The sequence below is a fragment of the Arachis ipaensis genome, chromosome B1, assembly GCF_059453495.1.
Source record: "Arachis ipaensis isolate K30076 ecotype BB chromosome B1, ASM5945349v1, whole genome shotgun sequence".
Classification (NCBI taxonomy): domain Eukaryota; kingdom Viridiplantae; phylum Streptophyta; class Magnoliopsida; order Fabales; family Fabaceae; genus Arachis; species Arachis ipaensis.
Window position 1 is genome coordinate 94,828,622 of NC_142436.1, and position 19,080 is coordinate 94,847,701.

The window sequence follows — 19,080 nt, forward strand, 5'->3', positions numbered from 1 at the left end:
TAACTTAAAAAAAGTGTGGCTGAATGAGTGTTTTTCTTGTAGTGCAGCGATGCGTACGCGTGGACGACGCGTATGCGTGACTAGCGTAGAAGACAAGTGACGCGTACACGTGACTGACGCGTATGCATGACAAGGATTTTTCTCAAACGACGTGTACGCATGACTGACGCGTACGCGTGACATGCGCCACATGCAGAAATTTTAGAAAGCACTGGGGGCGATTTCTGGGCTACGTTTGGGCCCAGTTCCAAGACCGAGAACACAGAATAAAGGCTGCAGAGTGAGAGAATCATTCATTCATCCATTCATTCATTCAGACAACATTAATTCAAATAATTTTAGGTTTAGATGTAGTTCTCTAGAGGGAGAAGCTTTCTCCTCTCCCTAGGTTTTAGGATTTTAAGTTTAGCTTTTCTTAATCTCAGATTTCTACTTTGCTTTAATTTAGTTTTCCTCTACTCTTATTTGTCCTAGTCCTTTAGTTTACTTATTTCTCTTATTGATTTGTTTATTTCCCCAATTTGGTTTATGAATTCTATGTTAGATTGAATTTCCTATTTAATGCAATTTGAGGTATTTCATATTTATGATTGCTTTCTTTAATTAATGTTATTGATGCTTAAAATTGGTTGTTTGGATTTTATATTCCTTGTTAGTTTTCTATATTTTTATGTTGTGCCTTCCTAGTGTTTGATAAAATGCTTGGGAGGATTTTAAGTTAGATTTTTATATTATTGGCTTTGGTTGAGTAATTAGAGACTCTTGAGTTATCAAACTCCCATGTTGATTGATAATTAAAAGTTGCTAGTTGATTTGAATTCCACTAACTCTAGTCTTTCCATAGGAGTTAACTAGGACTTGAGAAATCAAATTGATTTATCCACTTGATTTACCTTCATAGTTAGAGGTTAACTAGGTGGGAGCAATGGAAAATTAATGTCACAATTGAGGATGATAATGAGGATAGGACTTCTAATTATCAATCCTTGCTAAGACTTTTCTTAATTGTTATTTTATTTCCTTGTTATTTACATTCCTTGTTTCACATTTCAAAAATCCAAAAAGATACTTTTCCATAACCAATAATAAATACACCTCCTTGCAATTCCTTGAGAGACGACCCGAGGTTTGAATACTTCGGTTGATTAATTTTATTGGGTTTGCTTTAGTGACAAACAAAATTTTGTATGAAAGGATTCTTTGTTGGTTTAGAAACTATACTTACAATGAGAATTTATTTGTGAATTTCTTTACTAGAAAAAATCCATTCATCAAAATGGCGCCGTTGCCGGGGAATTGCAAACGTGTGCCTTATTATTGGTTATTGTGAATATTGTGAATAATTTTTCTTTTTCGTTTCTTTGTTAGTTGTTTCTAGTTTTAGGAGTTTATTCTCGTTATTTTCTTATTAGTTTTTGTTTTTACTTTCCTTTGTTGCTATGAATTCTTACCCCTTTGGCTACGAGTTTAGTTCAAATTATGTTGTAGGGAATGGAAGCTACAATGCGAACATGCATTAAGGTTGGGACAATCAAAGATGGGAGGAGCCACAAGGATTTGATCAACCCTCTTGGCAACAACCCCCTCCAATGCACTATGAGCAACAACCATTCTATGATGCATACCAAGGCAATGGTTATGGTGGACCTATTCGTGACAATCAACAACCTCCACCAACATACTATGAACAAGAGCCATTCAAGGACGCATGTTGGTGCACGAAATTGTGATCTCAACTGCGCCAACAACTTGGTACGCACGATCATAATCTCAACTCTTTTTCACAACTCCGCACAACTAACCAGCAAGTGCATTGGGTCATCCAAGTAACACCTTACGTGAGTAAGGGTCGATCCCACGGAGATTATCGGCTTGAAGCAAGATATGGTCATCCTTGTAAATCTCAGTCAGGCGGATTCAAATGGTTATGGGATTTTTGATAATTAAAATATAATTAAAACAGAAAATAAAATAGAAGTACTTATGTAATTCATTGGTGGGATTTCAGATAAGCGTATGAAGATGCTTTGTTCTTTCTGAACCTCTGCTTTCCTATTACCTTCATTCAATCATTCATACTCCTTTCCATGACAAGCTGTATGTTGGGGGATTACCGTTGTCAATGGCTACCGTCCGTCCTCTCAGTGAAAATGGTCCAAATGCGCTGTCATCGCACGGCTAATCATCTGTCGGTTCTCACTCATGTTGGAATAGGATCCATTGATCCTTTTGCGTCTGTCATTATGCCAAACACTCACGAGTTTGAAGTGCGTCACATTCATCCCATCCCAGATCCTACTCGGAATACCACAGACAAGGTTTAGACTTTCCGGATCTCAAGAATGGCTGCCAATTGATTCTAGCTTATACCACGAAGACTCTGATCTCATGGAATGGAGGGCTCTATTTTCAGGAGAGGCAACCATGCGTCGTGAACCATGAGGCTAAGAGATACACACTTATGCTAGTGCAGATAGAACGGAAGTGGTTGTCAGGCACGCGTTCATAGGTGAGAATGATGATGAGTGTCACGGATAATCACATTCATCAGGTTGAAGTGCGAGTGAATATCTTAGAATAAGAATAAGCTTGAGTTGAATAGAAAAACAATAGTACTTTGCATTAATTCATGAGGAACAGCAGAGCTCCACACCTTAATCTTTGGGGTGTAGAAACTCCACCGTTGAAAATACATAAGTGATAATGGTCCAGGCATGGCTGAATGGCCAGCCTCCCAAAGAGGGTTCAATCATCAAAATATGATTAAAAAGATGATTAAAAGATTGATGAAAATACAATAGCAAAAGGTCCTATTTATAGAGAACTAGTAACCTAGGGTTTACAGAAATAAGTAAATGACACAGAAATCCACTTCCGGGCCCACTTGGTGTGTGCCTGGGCTGAGCATTGAAGCTTTCACATGTAGAGGCTTTTCTTGGAGTTAAACGCCAGCTTTGGTGCCAGTTTGGGCGTTTAACTCCAACTTTTATGCCAGTTCTGTCGTTTTGACGCCAGAATTTTTATGCTAACTTGGAACGCCGGATTGGGCCATCAAATCTCGGGCAACGTATGGAATATTTTTTATTTCTGGAAAGCCCAGGATGTCTACTTTCTAACACAATTGAGATCGCGTCGATTGGGCTTCTGTAGCTCCAGAAAACCTACTTCGAGTGCAGGGAGGTCAGAATCCAACATCATTTGCAGTCCTTTTTCAGCCTCTGAATTAGATTTTTGCTCAGGTCCCTCAATTTCAGCCAGAAAATACCTAAAATCACAAAAAAACATACAAACTCATAGTAAAGTCCAGAAATGTGATTTTTATTTAAAAACTAATAAAAATATAATAAAAAGTGACTAAAACATATTAAAACTACCTAAAATCAACGCCAAAAAGCGTATAAATTATCCGCTCATCACAACACCAAACTTAAATTGTTGCTTGCCCCCAAGAAAGTAAAAACAAAGTAGGATAAAAAGAAGAGAATATACAATGAATTCCAAAAACATCTATGAAGATCAGTCTTAATTAGATGAGCAGGGCTATTAGCTTTTTGCTTCTGAATAGTTTTGGCATCACACTTTATCCCTTGAAGTTCAGAATGATTGGCATCTATAGGAACTCAAAATTCAGATAGTGTTATTGATTCTCCTAGTTCAGTATGTTGATTCTTGAACATAGTTACTTTATGAGTCTTGGCCGTGATCCTAAGCATTTTGTTTTCCAGTATTACCACCGGATACATAAATGCCACAGACACATAACTGGGTGAACCTTTTCAGATTGTGACTCAGCTTTGCTAGAGTCCCCAATTAGAGGTGTCCAGAGCTCTTAAGCACACTCTTTTTGCTTTGGACCATGACTTTAACTGCTCAATCTCAAGCTTTTTACTTGACACCTTCACGCCACAAGCACATGGTTTGGGACAGCTTGGTTTAGCCGCTTAGGCCAGGATTTTATTCCTGTGGGCCCTCCTATCCACTGATGCTCAAAGCCTTGGATCCTTTTTATTTTACCCTTGCCTTTTGGTTTAAAGGGTTATTGGCTTTTTCTGCTTGTGTTTTTTTTTTCCCTTTTTTTTTTCTGCAAGCTTTCTCTATTCACTGCTTTTTCTTGCTTCAAGAATCAAGTTTATGATTTTTCAGATCATCAATAACATTTCTCCTTTTTCATTATTCTTTCAAGAGCCAACAATTTTAACATTCATGAACAACAAATTCAAAAATATGCACTGTTCAAGCATTCATTCAGAAAAACAAAAAGTATTGCCACCACATCAAAATAATTAAACTATTTTAAAATTCAAAATTCAAGTACTTCTTTTTCTTTTTCAGAAAATATTTTCCATTTAAGAAAGGTGAAGGATTCATAGGACATTCATAGCTTTAAGGCATAGACTCTAAGACACTAATGATCATGTAATAAAGACACAAGCATAGATATAACATAAAGCATAATTTTCGAAAAACAGAAAATAAAGAACAAGGAAATTAAAGAACGGGTCCACCTTAGTGATGGAGGCTAGTTCTTCCTCTTAAAGATCTTATGGAGTGTTTGAGCTCCTCAATGTCTCTTCCTTGCCTTTGTCGCTCCTCCCTCATGACTCTTTGGTCTTCTCTAATTTCATGGAGGAGGATGGAATGCTCTTAGTGCTCCACCCTTAGTTGTCCCATATTGGAACTTAATTCTCCTAGGGAGGTGTTGATTTGCTCCCAATAGTTTTGTGGAGGAAAATGCATCCCTTGAGGCATCTCAGGGATTTCGTGATGAGGAATTTCCTCATGCTCTTGGTGAGGTTCATGAGTGAGTTCTCTTGTTTGCTCCATCCTTTTCTTAGTGATGGGATTGTCCTCATCAATGAGGATGTCTTCCTCTATGTCAATTCCAGCTGAATTACAGAGGTGACAAATGAGATGAGGGAAGGCTAACCTTGCCAAAGTAGAGGACTTGTCCGCCACCTTGTAGAGTTCTAGGGATATAACCTCATGAACTTCTATTTCCTCTCCAATTAGGATGCTATGGATCATGATAGCTTGGTCTATAGTGACTTCAGACCGGTTTCTAGTTGGAATGATTGAGCGTTGGATGAACTCCAGCCATCCCCTAGCCACGGGCTTGAGGTCATGCCATCTTAGTTGAACTGGCTTCCCTCTTGAATCTCTCTTCCATTGAGCGCCCTCTTCACAAATGTCTATGAGGACTTGGTCCAACCTTTGATCAAAGTTGACCCTTCTAGTGTAGGGGCGTGCATCTCCTTGCATCATTGGCAAGTTGAATGCCAACCTTACATTTTCCGGACTGAAATCTAAGTATTTCCCCCGGACCATTGTGAGCCAATTCTTTGGGTCCGGGTTCACACTTTGATCATGGTTCTTGGTGATCCATGCATTGGCATAGAACTCTTGAACCATTAAGATCTCGACTTGTTGAATGGGGTTGGTGAGAATTTCCCAACCTCTTCTTCGAATCTCATGTCGGATCTCTGGATATTCACCCTTTTGAGCTTGAAAGGGACCTCGGGGATCACCTTCTTCTTGGCCACAACTTTATAGAAGTGGTCTTGGTGCACTCTTGAGATGAATCTCTCTATCTCCCATGACTCAGAGGTGGAAGCTTTTGCCTTCCCTTTCCTCTCTCCGGCCTTTGGTGCCATAAATGGTTATGGAAAAACAAAAATGCAACGCTTTTACCACACCAAACTTAGAAGGTTTTCTCGTCCTCGAGCAAAAGAAGAAAGAAAAGAGTTGAGGAAGAGGAAATTGAAGAGATAGAAGGGGTTTAGTGGTTTGGCCAAAGGGGGTAAGTATTGTGCATGATGTGTGAAAATGAAAGAGTGAAGATTGGTTTATATAGGAGTGGAGAGAGGGGTAGGGTTCGGCCATGTATGGGTGGGTTTGAGAGGGAAAGTGGTTTGAATTTGAATGTGGAGGTAGGTGGGGTTTTATGATGGATGGATGTGGATTGGTGAAGAGATTATGGAGAAGAGGGTAGGATTTGATAGGTGAGGGGTTTTTGGGGAAGAGGTATTGAGGTGATTGGTGAAGGGTATTTGGGGAAGGGTGTTATGGGAAGGTGTAAAGAAGAGAGAGAAAGATGAGGTAGGTGGGGATCCTGTGGGGTCCACAGATCCTGAGGTGTCAAGGATTTCTCATCCCTGCACCATGTTGGCATGTAAATGCCCCCTTGATTGCCAATCCTGGCGTTAAACGCCAGGTTCCTACCAATTTCTGGCGTTTAAATGCCAGCTCTGTGCCCCTTTCTGGCGTTAAACGCCCAGAATGGTTCCAGACTGGGCGTTTAACGCCCATTCTGCTACCCTTACCGGCGTTTAAACGCCAGTAAGCTTCTCCTCCAGGGTGTGCTATTTTTAATACTATTTTTCATTCTATTTTTGCTTTTTCAGTTATTTTTGTGACTTCACATGATCATCAACCTACAGAAAACATAAAATAACAATGGAAAATAAATAGATATAATAAAATTGGGTTGCCTCCCAATAAGCGCTTCTTTAATGTCAATAGCTTGACAGTGGGCTCTCATGGAGCCTCACAGATACTCAGAGCATGATGATGGCCTCCTAACACCAAACTTAGAGTTTGAATGTGGGGGCTCTATTTGACTCTGCATTGAGAGAAGTTTTTCATGCTTCCTTTCCATGACTACAGAGGTAGATCCTTGAGTTTTAAATACAAGGGAGTCCTCATCTACTTGAAGGACCAATTCTCCTCTGTCAACATCAATCACAGCTTTTGCTATGGCTAAGAAGGGTCTGCCATGGATGATGGATTCATCCATACACTTCCTAGTGTCTAGGATTATGAAATCAGTAGGGATGTAGTGGCCTTCAACCTTTACCAAGACATCCTTTACAAGTTCATAAGCCTATTTTCTTGAATTGTCTGCCATCTCTAGTGAGATTCTTGCAGCTTGTACCTCAAGGATCCCTAGCTTCTCCATTACAGAGAGAGGCATGAGGTTTATACTTGACCCCATGTCACACAGAGCCTTCTCAAAGGTCATGGTGCCTATGGTACAAGGTATTGAGAATTTTCCAGGATCCTGTCTCTTCTGAGGTAATTTTTGCCTAGTCAAGTCATCCAGTTCTTTGGTGAGCAAGGTGGGTTCATCCTCCCAAGTCTCATTACCAAATAACTTGGCATTTAGCTTCATGATTGCTCCAAGGTACTTAGCAACTTGCTCTTCAGTAACATCTTCATCCTCTTCAGAGGAAGAATACTCATCAGAGCTCATAAATGGCAGAAGTAAATTCAATGGAATCTCTATGGTCTCAGCATGAGCCTCAGATTCCCATGGTTCCTCATTAGGGAACTCCTTGGAGGCCAATGGACTTCCATTGAGGTCTTCCTCAGTGGAAATCACTGCCTTTCCCTCCTCTATGCATTCGGCCATGTGGGATATGTTTATGGTCTTACATTCTCTCTTTGGGTTCTCTTCTGTATTGCTTGGGAGAATACTAGGAGGGAGCTCAGTAACTTTCTTATTCAGCTGACCCACCTGTGCCTCCAAATTTCTAATGGAGGACCTTATTTCAGTCATGAAATTTTGTGTGGTTTTAGATAGATCAGAGACTATGGTTGCTAAGCTAGAGTGGCTCTGCTTAGAATTCTCTGTCTGTTGCTGAGAAGATGATGGAAAGGACTTGCTATTGCTAAACCTATTTCTTTCACTATTACTGTTGTTGAAGCCTTGTTGAGGCCTCTGTTGGTCCTTCCATGAGAGATTTGGGTGATTTCTCAATAAAGGATTATAGGTGTTTCCATAGGGTTCTCCCATGTAATTCACCTCTTCCATTGCTGGGTTCTCAGGATCATAAGCTTCTTCTTCAGATGAAGCTTCTTTGGTACTGCCTATTGCTGCTTGCATGCCAGACAGACTCTGAGAAATCATATTGACTTGCTAAGTCAATATTTCGTTCTGAGCCAATATGGCGTTCAGAGTATCAATCTCAAGAACTCCTTTCTTCTTATTTGTCCCATTATTCACAGGATTCCTTTCAGAAGTGCACATGAATTGGTTATTTGCAACCATTTCAATGAGTTCCTAAGCTTCTACAGGTGTCTTCTTCAGATGAAGAGATCCTCCAACAGAGCTGTCCAATAACATCTCGGACAGTTCAGACAGACCATCAAAGAAGATACTTATGATGCTTCATTCTGAAAGCATGTCAGAAGGACACCTTCTGATTAATTGCTTGTATCTTTCCTAAGTTTCATAAAGGGATTCACCTTCCTTCTGTCTGAAGGTTTGCACTTCCACTCTAAGCTTACTTAATTTTTGAGGTAGAAAGAATTTGGCCAGAAAAGCACTGACCAGCTTTTCCCAAGAGTTCAGGCTTTCCTTAGGTTGTGAATCCAACCATATTCTAGCTCTGTCTCTTACAGAAAAGGGAAAAAGCATAAGCCTGTAGACCTCGGGATCAACCCCATTGGTCTTGATAGTGTCACAGATTTGCAAGAATTCAATTAAGAACTGATGAGGATCTTCCAATGGAAGTCCGTGAAACTTGCAATTCTGTTGCATCAGAGAAACTAATTGAGGCTTAAGCTCAAAGTTGTTTGCTCCAATGGAAGGGATAGAGATGCTTCTCCCATAGAAGTCGGGAGTAGGTGTAATAAAGTCACCAAGCACCTTCCTTGCATTGTTGGCATTGTTGTTTTCGGCTGCCATGACTTCTTCTTGTTTGAAAATTTATGTTAGGTCCTCTCCAGAGAGTTGTGCTTTAGCTTCTCTTAGCTTTCTCTTCAAGGTCCTTTCAGGTTCGGGATCAGCTTCAACAAGAATGCCTTTGTCCTTGCTCCTACTCATATGAAAGAGAGGAGAAGAAAGTATGGAATCCTCTATGTCACAGTATAGAGATTCCTTGAGGTGTCAGAGGAAAAGAAGAATATAAGGAGGAGGTAGAGAAGAGAGAATTTGAACTTATAGAGAGAGGGAGTCCGAATTGCATATTGAGGAGGAATGTTAGTCCCTTAAATAGAAAAATGTGAGAAGGGGGGAAAGAATTTTCAAAATTAAATTTATAAAGATTTTGAAATAATTAAAAGAAAATTTGAAAAATTGATTGATGATTTTCGAAAATTGAAATTAAGAAAGTAGTTAAGCGATTTTGAAAAAGATTTGAAATTAAGAATAAAAAAGATATGATTGAAAATCATTTTTGAAAAAGATGTGGTTGAGAAGATATGATTGAGAAAATATGGTTTTAAAAAGATATAATTGACAAACAATTAGAAAGATTTGATTTTTAAAATTAATGTCTTAGCTAACAAGAAATTTAAAAGATATGATTCTAAAATTCAATTATTGAACCTTTCTTAACAAGGAAGAAATTTTTGAATCACATCTCTAATTGTTAGCAAGAATTTTCGAAAATAGTAAAAAAATTGGAAAGGATTTGATTTTGAAAAGATATGATTTGAAAAATATTTGATTTTGAAAAATTATGAAAATTTGAAAAAGATTTGAATTAAAAACAAAATCTTCTCTCTTGTGCCATCCTGGCGTTAAACGCCAGAATGGATACCATTCTGGGCGTTTAACGCCCAAAATACTACCTTTTTGGGCGTTTAAGGCCCAGCCAGGTACCCTGGCTGGCGTTTAAACGCCAGTTTTCCTTCCTCACTGGGCGTTTTGAACGCCCAGCTTTTTCTGTGTAATTCCTCTGCTGCATGTTCTGAGTCTTCAATTCTGTGTATTATTGACCTGAAAAGACACAATTTTGAAAATTTTTTTTTTGAATTTTTAATGATGAGAAACAATCAAAATGCAACTAATCATAGAAAACTAAGATCAAATAGACAATGTATGCAAGACACAAAACTTAGAAATTTTCATATTAGAGACACTCAGAAATTGAGAATGCATATGAAAAACAACAAAACACACAAAACAAGAGAGATTAAAGATCAGAGCAAGGAAATCATCAAGAATAACTTGAAGATTAACGAAGAACAGAATTCATACATTCGAAAAATGCAGGGAATTAAATAAAACATGTAGGACACCAAACTTAAAATTTGACACTAGACTCAAACAAGAAACACAAAATTTTTGGTTTTTATGATTTTATAAATTTTTATGTATTTTTCGAAAATTAGATTGGAAAAAGAAAATAAAGAGATTCAAAATTTTTAATAAGAATTCCAAGAATCATGTAATGTTAGTCTAAAGCTTCAGTCTAAAAGGATTAGACATGGCTAGCCAAGCTTCAGCAGGACATTACATACAACAGCCAAATTGATGGGAATCAATTAGCTTCGGTGATGATAAAAGCATCATCTGAAACTCTAGAATTCATTCTTAAAAACTCTGAAGTCATAGAATAATTTTTTTTTTGAAAATTTTTCGAAAATAAAAATAATAAAAACAAAAAGCTTAAAATTAAAATAAAATTACCTAATCTGAGCAACAAGATGAACCATCAGTTGTCCAAACTCGAACAATCCCCGGCAACGGCGCCAAAAACTTGGTGCACAAAATTCTGATGTCAACTGCGCCAACAACTTGGTACGCACGATCATAATCTCAACTCTTTTTCACAACTCCGCACAACTAACCAGCAAGTGCACTGGGTCGTCCAAGTAATACCTTACGTGAGTAAGGGTCGACCCACGGAGATTGTCGGCTTGAAGCAAGCTATGGTCATCCTTGTAAATCTCAGTCAGGCGGATTCAAATGGTTATGGGATTTTTGATAATTAAAATATAATTAAAATATAATTCATTGGTGGGATTTCAGATAAGCGTATGAAGATGCTTTGTTCCTTCTGAACCTCTTCTTTCCTATTGCCTTCATCCAATCATTCATACTCCTTTCTATGGCAAGCTGTATGTTGGGGATCACCGTTATCAATGGCTACCGTCTGTCCTCTCAGTGAAAATGATCCAAATGCGCTGTCACTGCACGGCTGATCATCTGTCGGTTCTCACTCATGTTGGAATAGGATCCATTGATCCTTTGCGTCTGTCACTACGCCCAACACTCGCGAGTTTGAAGCTCGTCACAGTCATCCCATCCCAGATCCTACTCGGAATACCACAGACAAGGTTTAGACTTTCCAGATCTCAAGAATGGCTGCCAATTGATTCTAGCTTATACCACGAAGACTTTGATCTCATGGAATGGAGGGCTCTGTTGTTAGGAGAGGCAACCATGCATCGTGAACCAGGAGGCTAAGAGATACACACTCAAGCTAGTGCAGATAGAACGGAAGTAGTTGTCAGGCACGCGTTCACAGGTGAGAATGATGACAAGTGTCACGGATCATCACATTCATCAGGTTGAAGTGCGAGTGAATATCTTAGAATAAGAATAAGCTTGAGTTGAATAGAAAAACAATAGTACTTTGCATTAATTCATGAGGAACAGCAGAGCTCCACACCTTAATCTATGGGGTGTAGAAACTCCATCGTTGAAAATACATAAGTTATAATGGTCCAGGCATGGCCGAATGGCCAGCCTCCTAAAGAGGGTTCAATCATCAAAACATGATTAAAAAGATGATTAAAAGATTGATGAAAATACAATAGCAAAAGGTCCTATTTATAGAGAACTAGTAACCTAGGGTTTACAGAAATGAGTAAATGACGCAGAAATCCACTTCCGGGCTCACTTGGTGTGTGCTTAGGCTGAGCATTGAAGCTTTCACATGTAGAGGATTTTCTTGGAGTTAAACGCCAGCTTTGGTGCCAGTTTGGGCGTTTAACTCCAACTTTTATGCCAGTTCTGGCGTTTTGACGCCAGAATTTTTATGCTGACTTGGAACGCCAGTTTGGGGCATCAAATCTCGGGCAAAGTATGGACTATTATATATTGCTGGAAAGTCCAGGATGTCTACTTTCTAACACAATTGAGAGCGCGTCAATTGGGCTTCTATAGCTCCAGAAAATCCACTTCGAGTGCAGGGAGGTCAGAATCCAACAGCATCTGCAGTCCTTTTTCAGCCTCTGAATCAGATTTTTGCTCAGGTCCCTCAATTTCAGCCAGAAAATTCCTGAAATCATAGAAAAACACACAAACTCATAGTAAAGTCCAGAAATATGATTTTTATTTAAAAATTAATAAAAATATAATAAAAATTGACTAAAATATATTAAAAACTACCTAAAAAAATGCCAAAAAGTGTATAAATTATCCGCTCATCACATGTCAATTTAATAACTATGGTGGACCCCTTTGTAGTTACCAACAAGCCCCACCATATGCCTATGAACCCTCTCCTCAACATAGCTTTGAACCACCATACTCACAAGCCACCTACTACCAAACACCCTCATATGATCCTAACCCATACCCACCCTACCAACCACCTTATAAGCCAAATGAACCATACATAGAACCACCACAATTCCAACCCAATTATTCCCAATAACCACCACCTCTATATCCCTATCAGAATGAACCATCTCCATATCCTTATCAAGATGAGCCACCCTCCTATTATGAACCCTTTCTCCAAAATAATGAACCCTCCCATCCACCCCAACCTCCACTGGATGACAACACCCTTCATGTTATTCACCAAGGGCAAATAAAGCTTCAAACCACACTTACCACTACTCTTACTAGTCTCACCTCTACTCTCGAAGCTCTTATATCCCGTGTGGGTGCATCAATACAAGAGCAACATAATCACAATTATGCTATTGACATGGAACAAGAGAAACACGAGGAAGCCCAAAAGGTGAATGTAGTAGAAACCCTTGAAGAAAGTTGTCAAAAGATGGAAGACATCAATGAGGAGTTCGATTTTGTATTAGAGCAAGTGGAGAAAGCCAAAATTATAGAAGAGAAAGAAGTGGTTGAAGACTTAGGAGATGCGGAACCTCCATGGGAATCTAGAGTGGAAGAAAATCCCTCCAAGAAGATTGAGTTTGATGTTGAGGAGGAGAGTGCACAACCTCCAAAACAATCATTGAATGAAGACTTGGAAGGAATGAAGCAAGAGTTGAGTTCCCTTGGTGATAAAGATCATGCATCAAACCTTATTGGTGGTGAATCCTTTGAACTTAAAGAACCTTCTCCCGATGAGATAGAAAGCAATGCGGAGGTAAATTTCTCTCATCCTCCCATTTATGATTTAAGTGATGGAGAAGAGTTAGATGAAATTGATGAACAAAGGATTGAAATTGAAAAAGTTTGCAAAGAGGTGAAAGTTGTCAAGGAAGAGCACAAGGGAATGGAGCTTGAAATCACCTTGCCAAAGTTGTTGGAGACCTCTCCTCCAAAGCCATTACCATCCAATACAACTTTCAAGTGGGTAAAATTCATATCCCTTAGCTTTCTCATTCCACTTGAATTTGGTTTGCTTAAGACGGATGGACAACTCAGAGCTCTTTGTGGTTTTAAGAGTAAAAGAGAGATGGTTAGTGGTTAGCATCACAATCCTAGGTTCGTTATGGTTAGATGTCCAAGGTCTAACTGCAATGGTTGGTATAAGTCTCATTTGAATGGGTCTAAGAGATTGTTTGGATGTCTCAATGAGAATTCCGATTGCTCACCACCCAAGTGGAAAAATAATGATTGATGAGCGGATAATTTATACGCTTTTTGACATTGTTTTTAGTATGTTTTTAGTAGGATCTAGTTACTTTTAGGGATGTTTTCATTAGTTTTTATGTTAAATTCACATTTCTGGACTTTACTATGAGTTTGTGTGTTTTTCTGTGATTTCAGATATTTTCTGGCTGAAAATTGAGGGACTTGAGCAGAAATCAGATTCAGAGGTAGAAAAAGGACTGCTGATGCTGTTGGATTCTGACCTCCCTACACTCAAAGTGGATTTTCTGGAGCTACAGAACTCGAAATGGCGCGCTTCCAAGTGCGTTGGAAAGTAAACATCCAGGGCTTTCCAGAAATATATAATAGTCCATACTTTGGCCAAGAATAGACGACGTAAACTGGCGTTCAACGCCAGCTTTCTACCCAAATCTGGCGTCCAGCGCCAGAAAAGGATCCAAAACCAGAGTTGAACGCCCAAACTGGCACAAAAACTGGCGTTCAACTCCACAAATGGCCTCTGCACGTGCAACACTTAAGCTCAGCCCAAACACACACCAAGTGGGCCCCGGAAGTGGATTTATGCATCAATTACTTACTCATGTAAACCCTAGTGACTAGTTTATTATAAATAGGACCTTTTACTATTGTATTAGGCATCTTTGGACGTCTGGTTCTTAGATCAGAGGGGCTGGCCATCTCGGCCATGCCTGGACTTTCACTTATGTATTTTCACGGTAGAGTTTCTACACTCCATAGATGAAGGTGTGGAGCTCTGCTGTTCCTCAAAGATTAATGCAAAGTACTGCTGTTTTCTATTCAATTCTTCTTATTTCTCTTTTAAGATATCCATTCGCACCCAAGAACGTGATGAAGGTGATGATTATGTGTGACGCTCATCATCCTTCTCCCTTATGAACGCGTGCCTTACAAACACTTCCGTTCTACATGAAATAAGCTAGAATGAGTATCTCTTAGATCTCCTAACCGGAATCTTCGTGGCGTAAGCTAGAATGATGGCGGCATTCAAGAGAATCCAAAAAGTCTAAACCTTGTCTGTGGTATTCCGAGTAGGATTCAATGATTGAATGACTGTGACGAGCTCCTAACTCGCGATTGCAGGGCGTTAGTGACAAACACAAAAGGATAGTAAATCCTATTCCAGCATGATCGAGAACCGACAGATGAATAGCCGTGCCGTGACAGGGTGCGTGAGCATATTATTCACTGAGAGGATAAGATGAAGCCATTGACAAGGGTGATGCCTCCAGACGATTAGCCGTGCCGTGACAGGGCATTGGATCATTTTCCCGTGAGATGACCGAAAGTAGCCATTGACAGTGGTGATGTATCACATAAAGCCAGCCATGGAAAGGAGTAAGACTGATTGGATGAAGATAGCAGGAAAGCAGAGGTTCAGAGGAACGAAAAGCATCTCCATTCGCTTATCTAAAATTCCTACCAATGAATTACATAAGTATCTCTATCCCTATTTTATTATATAATATTCGAAAACACCATTATCACTTTATATCTGCCTGATTGAGATTTACAAGGTGACCATAGCTTGCTTCATACCAACAATCTCCGTGGGATTCGACCCTTACTCACGTAAGGTATTACTTGGACGACCCAGTGCACTTGCTGGTTAGTTGTATCGAAGTTGTGACAATTATGAATTAAGATCAGAGCACCAAGCTTTGGAACCATTACCAGGATTTGTTCGAGCCTGGAGATCACAATTTCGTGCATCAATGATCAACAAGAAGACGGGTGCAAAAGCAAGGTTTGGCATCCTGGAATTCATTCTAGCAATCAACACTCTTGGGGCCCTGTCACTTGCTTTAACTTGCTTGAAGGCTTTATGCACATAGTTTGCGACCCCAGAGGCCATTGGATTTGTAAACATTGGTGGAAATTCCTGGATGAGTTCAAGCACAAGCCACCTTGACAAGGGGCTCACCAAATGTGCAACTTAAGGACAATAACTAAAAGTGCTAGGTGGGAGACAACCCACCATGGTATGATCTTCCTCTTTATTATTAGTTTTATTTTAATTTTATCAGTGTTCATTTATAAAATTCTGCATAATCACCTGCATTCTGCAGAAAAAAAAGAGGGAGCGACGCGCAAGCGTCTACGATGCACACGCGTCGTGTGTGACTACACAACAAAAAGAAAACGAATAGAGAGTTGTGATGGAGAAGGGCAGGAGGGGTGCGTGGCGCACAAGCCACCCCACGCGTACGCGTGCCTCACCCGTATGCGTCCCCTGCAAATTTTTCAACCCACGCATAAGCGTCAGCAACGCGTACGCGTGGGCATAAAAATCGACGTAAAGAGCGAATTGATACGAAAGTTGGGCCGCCACTGTGCTGGAGTCGCACGAGCAGTCATGCGTACGCATGACCGATGCTCACGTGTCAGTATGCATGTTTTGCCACCGACGCGTACGCTTGCGGGACGCTTACGCATCGGATGGCCATTTAAGTTTTAACACGTACGTGTGATGCGCTCGCACGTGTCGCGCCCTGTTTTCATTTCTTACTTCTTTCTTCTCTCTTTTTTTCCTTCTTTCCTTCTCCTTTCTCACTTTCTTCTTCTTCATTTCTTTAACTTCTCATCCTTCTTCTCTTTCGTTCTATTTTACTTAATTTATCTACATGCTTTCATTCACTGTATTTTAATTTTGTTCATATTTTTATTTTCTTTTCTAAGTTCTTATTTTACCATTGGTGTTAAATGTTCTTATTCAACTGTTGCATCCTTTCTTCCGTTATTCTGGTGCTTCATGACTTGTTTTATTCTGATTGGGTAATATTATTTAAGTCAATGCTAATAGTTTATGATACTTGTATTCCTTTGCATTGACATGAATTTATATTATCTTTCATTACCTACTATCTCTTCCCTATTGTTGCAATTCTTGCACTATTAATATGCCATTTGCTTCTACTGTCTTCTCACTTGCATGCTGTAGCTACCATGTAATTGAGACCTTCATTATTTGGTATTAACCCAACCATATTTTATTTATTTTTTATCTTTATTTTTGGGTTACTCTTCTTCCCTTTTCTCTTCTTTCAGGATGGCCATCAAGAAAGGAAACGGAAAAATTTTACATGGGGCGACAAACAAGTTCCTACGTACATTCTTTGGAAAAAGCGTCAGTTAGAGCCACCCGTCCACTTGCACATTTTAGCATTGATGCACGAAAAACTTGTCTCTCAACAAATCTCCCTTCGGCAAGTGTACCGAAGTTGTCATCAAGTAAAAACTCACAATAGAGTGAGGTCGAATCCCACAGGGATTGATTGATGAAGCAACTTTAATTAGAAGAATGTTCTAGTTGAGCGAATCCAGAATTTGGGTTGAGAGTTGCAGAAAATAAAATGGCGGGAATGTAAATAACAGAAAAGTAAATGCTAGAATTAAAGGACTGGAAGTAAATGACTGAAAATAAAATGCAGAATTGTAAATGGGAATGGGGGATTTGCTCATAAAAGTAAATGGGAGAAATTAAAGAGAATGGGTAAGATCAGAGATGGGGAGTTCATTGAGCTTAGGAGATGTTGCAATTCTCTGGATCAAGTTCATTTTCATCTCTTCCTCAATCAATGCACTCATTGATCTCCTTGGCAATCTTAAGTGATTGAATTACAATTTCTTGCAATTCAATCTCTCAAATCTTGATCAATAGCTGACGAATGGATTTTTGACGGTTTAGAATTTCACAAATGAATTCTCGTTGCAAGTATAGCTTCTAAACCAATCACTAATCCTTTCATGCAAAAAGTTGTTTGTCACTAGTACAAACCCCTAAAATTTATAAACCGAAGTATTGGACCTCGGGTCGTTCTCCCTAGGAATTACAATAAAGTGTCTTGTTATTGGTTATGAGTTATTTTGGGGTTTTGGATAAGAAGCATGAAAAGTAAATGGCAATGAAAATAAACTAACAACTATAAAAGGCTCTTGGTAAGGTGTGAGAACTAGAAGTCCTATCCTAGTTATCCTTCTCAATTGTGATGAGAATTGTTCATTGCTACCACTTAGTTAACCCTTACTAATTAAAGGAAAGTCAAGTGGATGAATTGACTTGAGCCTCAAGTCCTAATCAACTCCTAAAGGAATGGCTAGCTTTAGTGCACTCCAAACCAATTAGCAATCTCTCCAATTATCAATCAACAAAGGAATTAGATAACTCAAGTGTCACCAATTACTCTACCTAGGCCAAGAGGAACAAAATCTACACTAAAACTAAAAGAGATATTTCAACAAACACATAGAGTGCAATAGAAGTAAACATTATTAATTGCAACAATTAAAGGAATCTACAACTACAAAGGCAAGAGATCAACAATAGAAAAGCAAAGAAGAACAATTGTTATGAATTTACCTCTTATTGAATTGAAAGAAAATGGAAGGAACAATAGTAGATCTACAACAAAATATAAGAACAACATAAAGAAAATTACAACTAAAGAATGGAAGAAGAATGAATGTAACAACAAAGAATTGAGATGTAGAAGTAGAAGAACATGAATCTAAATCTAGATCTAAGAACTAAACCTAATCCTAATTCTAATTCTAGAGAGAAGTGAGAGCTTCTCTCTCTAAAACTCTAAACTAAAAGTGATTAGTGGTTGGGAATTTTTGATTAGTCAAAAAAAATGATGATGCCTTCCCCTTAATCCTTCATCCTTTTATTCCTTTCCCTTAGCAATTTGGCGCCAAAAATGGGTTCAGAAACCCTCTCAAATCGCCAGGCACGTGTTGCATTAGTGAGGTCATGTGCCCTCATCGACGCGTGCGCGCACGGTACGCGTGCGCGTCCCTGGCTAATTCTGCGATGTGCGCGCGAGCGCCTTGTGCGCGTGCGCGTGCATGGCTGACTTTGCTTCTTTGACTTTTTATGCTTCTCTCCACTTGTATGCTTCCTTCCTTGCTTCCTTTGATCCATGCCTAGCCTATTTCAATCCTGGAATTACTAGCAAACACATCAAGGCATCTTATGGAATCAAAGAAGAACTAGAATTCATCAAAATAAGGCTTAAAAAGCATGTTTTTACACTTAAGCACAAATATGGGAGAGATAACAAAATCATGCTAATTCCTAGGCTAAATGTGACAAAAGGTTATCAAAATACTCTAAATTCAATGCAAAACAAACCGTCAAATTGGGGTTTGTCAACCTCCCCACACTTAAGCCTTAGCATGTCCTTATGCTAAAATAAGAAGGAACTAAGGGTTATGACATTTATTGAATGCAACTAAACTATATGAGTCCTATCTAAATGCAATTATCTAAAGCAATTGGAAATGCTTAGTTCAAACAAATCAATTCCCAAGAGAGCATGTGTAAGCACAAGAGCTAGGCAATAAGGACTAAGTCCAAACCACAATTGTATTGAATTGTCAAAAAGAGTTCAAACTTGCAAGAATATAGATAATATGGGTGAACACATGTGATTGAACTTTTGAACCCTCACCGGATGTGTATCCGCTCTATTCACTCAAGTGTTTAAGGGTTAATTCACTCAATTCTCTTCTAATCATGTTTT

The 19,080-nt window shown here is 39.1% G+C and overlaps 1 pseudogene; it reads right to left on the reverse strand.

The window, feature by feature from the left end:
* Positions 1 to 6,544: 6,544 nt before the first annotated feature.
* On the reverse strand, positions 6,545 to 8,182 carry LOC148577528 (uncharacterized; annotated as a pseudogene).
* Between the last annotated feature and the right edge of the window lie 10,898 nt (positions 8,183 to 19,080).